Genomic DNA, 3,219 nt, shown 5'->3' with positions numbered 1-3,219 from the left:
GAACTTCTATTTCACATCCTTTAAGATCATGTTTGTAACTCCAACATTTCAGGTTATCACTGAACATCTCATCAGTTCTGAGACAGCCCATTCCTGCAGAAACTTTAAATGTTTCTGAACAAGCTTCTCCCACTGCTTTCATCTCTGACTGTTCAGTAACTGCTCCTCGTGTATCTGGGGTGTTGGGGAACTGTCTCTGAAGAGGGGAATCCCCTTCCTCCAGGAGCACCTTCATTTGTACAGCAGACCCGGTGTCCATTTCCCGCTGCCATTCCACACAAGCCTCGATAAGGGTATGGCCACCCCTATCCTGAAGTAAGGGTCCTAAAGAACGACATGTGTGGTTGAGGCGCGACATCCCTATAGGGATCCTCCCTCACCTGCGGAATCTACCCCCGACCTCAGCAACTGAACCGAGGTATCATTCCTGTCTGTGTCTCCAGCTTCTCTTTCCTGATTCTTCAACTTTTCTTTTAACTTTTCTAATTCTTTAGCCAGTCTATCCCTGTCCTCTATCAACTGACGGCCACCACCTGGTCCTGCTCCTTTTATGTGACTCCTCGCGGGATTCATCCACTCAGGCCCTTCTGCCTTTCTTCGCTGTCACCCCTGTCTCACTTCCATGACTGAAATTCCTGCAGCTCCCTGATACAAGCTTTCTACCCTTGCCAACCATTTATCAAAATGATCGTCCCCACCCCAGGCATCTACTTCCAGAACTACTGACGGGGATAGGAGAGTCAAAATGATCTCTCTATGTGTACCATCCCCGTAATGACTGATATCAATCCAATTACTTCCCAAACTTTTACACAACTGGAATATACGTTCCCCAGCTTCCCTGGGTCCTTCCCCTGGTAATAATGCAAGCCGCTTTATTAACTGTGGCCCTGAGTGAGTAACAAAGGTTGCAGCTATTATTCTACCAAGCATGAGACTTGGAAGTTGTTTCAAAACCTATTACCTTTCCCCGGTGATTCCCAAAAGCTCACAGAACCATGTGAACCCTCGGTTTCTCTGATATGTTCCCAGACTGCCACCATCCCAGAATATTACACCACCATTGGGCAAACTTTTTAAGATCCTGAAGAGGTGCAGGTCCCACTTCACGAAGGATAGCTCTCATGTCCTGTTACTGTACCCCTCCTCGCTCATACCAGGTATCCCCAAAACCACTTAAGGTCGTGTTCCCTTCACGAGCTCCACAGGGAGTAGAGGAATCATGATCCTGCTCTCGCCTTGTCCGCTCGAGCGTGCTTCCCCCACTCTCCACATTACCGGAAGGTCGTATGTAATGTTGTGGGGTGTTAAGCGTCTGAGTAACCGGAGAGGCATCTAACTGCTCCGCCTCCGATCCTAACGTTGCCACATGAACCACACGGGTTCGAGGCTCCGAAGTCAGAGAAGACAACGGAGCTGTGGATGGGAACGGTGGGCATTCTCCCTGTCCCTTAATCCCCTTTTCAACTCTCAGACCCGGGGAATCCTCCGAATACCACCCGGCTTTATCAATTGCTGTCTCCGCTGGCCAACCTAATACCACCATCTGCTGCAGCTTAGATATTCCTTTCTCTAGATCTTGTTTACGCTTCTGTTCATCAGCAAGATGCTGATCCAGTGTCAGAACAGTCCTGGCTGCCCCGAGTGCCTGAAATCACCAATTCTCTACTTCTTTACTCACTGCTGTTAGCTGCTCTCTGAGTTCTGTGACTTCCCTATCTCGAGCCTCAGCCTCTTCTCCTAACGTTTGAATCCCCAGCATGAGACACTGCAACACGAACGCTTTTCTCTTTTTATCACTTTTTAACCCAAACACTTTAATCTTTTTTAACTGGACACTCTCCACTAAGGACTGCCGTGTCTCTCTCCATCCTCCTGTCATTGTTTCCTGTCTTATCCCATAAGGTCTCCCTTTCGACTCAATCCATTCATTAAGAAATGACTGGACTTCAACTGGAATATCTCCTGAGCCTCCCATTACTAACTGTAGATCCCTTTAATCACGACAACTAAGAGAATGCTCACCCCTCGAACTGATGTGTGGGAAACACTTTTTCCAACAACTCAGCCAACTTTCTGCTTCACGTCGGGGTCTTCGAATAAGCTAACGAACTTTTGAAAATCACGTCGGGATCACCAAAATGTTGTAAACGGCTGTCTTGCTCTTTTCGCTTCGTTGCTTTTAATAACGAATTACCGCACACACTCTGTTGTAGTAAAGGCAGGATCGGGTCTTTTATTTAAACATTCATACTAAACAAACCAAGTATGAAAGTTACTGAGAACACTTCACAAAGGCAGCTTGCTTCGATTTCCGTGGCTGCTTGACACACACATCTTCCGAATGTCCAGTGTCTCTGCTGTCTGTGTCTCTACAGTCCACAAAAGTCTCATCTTTACACTGAAAAAGCCTTTGAACTCTTATTCTTTGCATTCAGACAATCCTGACTAACTGCTTTCTGAATCGTTCAACAGACAGACTTAATATTGCTTGTTTAACCTACAGATCTCATTAAATAGTAACAAGGTTACACTCAAATACTGAACATACAGACATCGTCAAATCGTTTAGTACTGAATTTCCATAATTCCCACCGCAACAAGGTACTCAAATATTTAACATCCAGACAATGACCAGTTACTCATCTCACTGGCTGAAGGCACCACATTGTCTAACAGTCTCTTTTGCATCCAAACTTCAATCTTCCTGTTTTTTAATCCAAACTTCAGACTGTGTGCTGAAGCAAAGAGTTCAGCAATGCAGGACTGTTCTCATACAGAGCACACGATTTGACAACGAGACTTGCAGATCAAGCATCAATGACAAAGGCAACAAAATTGTCCACCAGCACCAGGTGTCTTTCACTTGTTTGTCCCAAATTTTCAGCCACTGGGACAAGAAGAATTGAGGTTCCACTGAGATTTGAACTCAGATTGCTGGATTCAAACTCCAGTGTGCTCACCATTACACCATGGAACCAACCACACAATAACCTTTGAAACAGTTCTCAAAAACAAAAAAGTCATCTCCAAAATTACACTTTGGCTCGGCCTTTTCTCATGTTTCGCGTCAGTTCCCAATATTGGGGATGTCCAGAACCATGGAACACAGTCTAGGAATAATGGGTAAGCCATTTAGGACCGAGATGAGGAGAACCTTCTTCACTCAGAGAGTTGTTAACCTGTGCAATTCACTACTGCAGAGAGTTTTTGATGACA

At 45.5% G+C, this 3,219-nt stretch overlaps 1 non-coding gene across 1 annotated transcript; it reads right to left on the bottom strand.

Annotated features, from left to right (window-relative positions):
• Positions 1–2,908: 2,908 nt before the first annotated feature.
• On the bottom strand, positions 2,909–2,980 carry trnaq-uug (transfer RNA glutamine (anticodon UUG)). Its single transcript has one exon. It is a non-coding gene; the product is annotated as a tRNA-Gln (tRNA).
• Positions 2,981–3,219: the final 239 nt, after the last annotated feature.

This window comes from Pristiophorus japonicus, unplaced genomic scaffold, assembly GCF_044704955.1.
Source record: "Pristiophorus japonicus isolate sPriJap1 unplaced genomic scaffold, sPriJap1.hap1 HAP1_SCAFFOLD_219, whole genome shotgun sequence".
Taxonomy (NCBI): domain Eukaryota; kingdom Metazoa; phylum Chordata; class Chondrichthyes; family Pristiophoridae; genus Pristiophorus; species Pristiophorus japonicus.
Note: the sequence above shows the minus strand (reverse complement) of the source record. Positions and strands in the feature narration are given on the sequence as shown.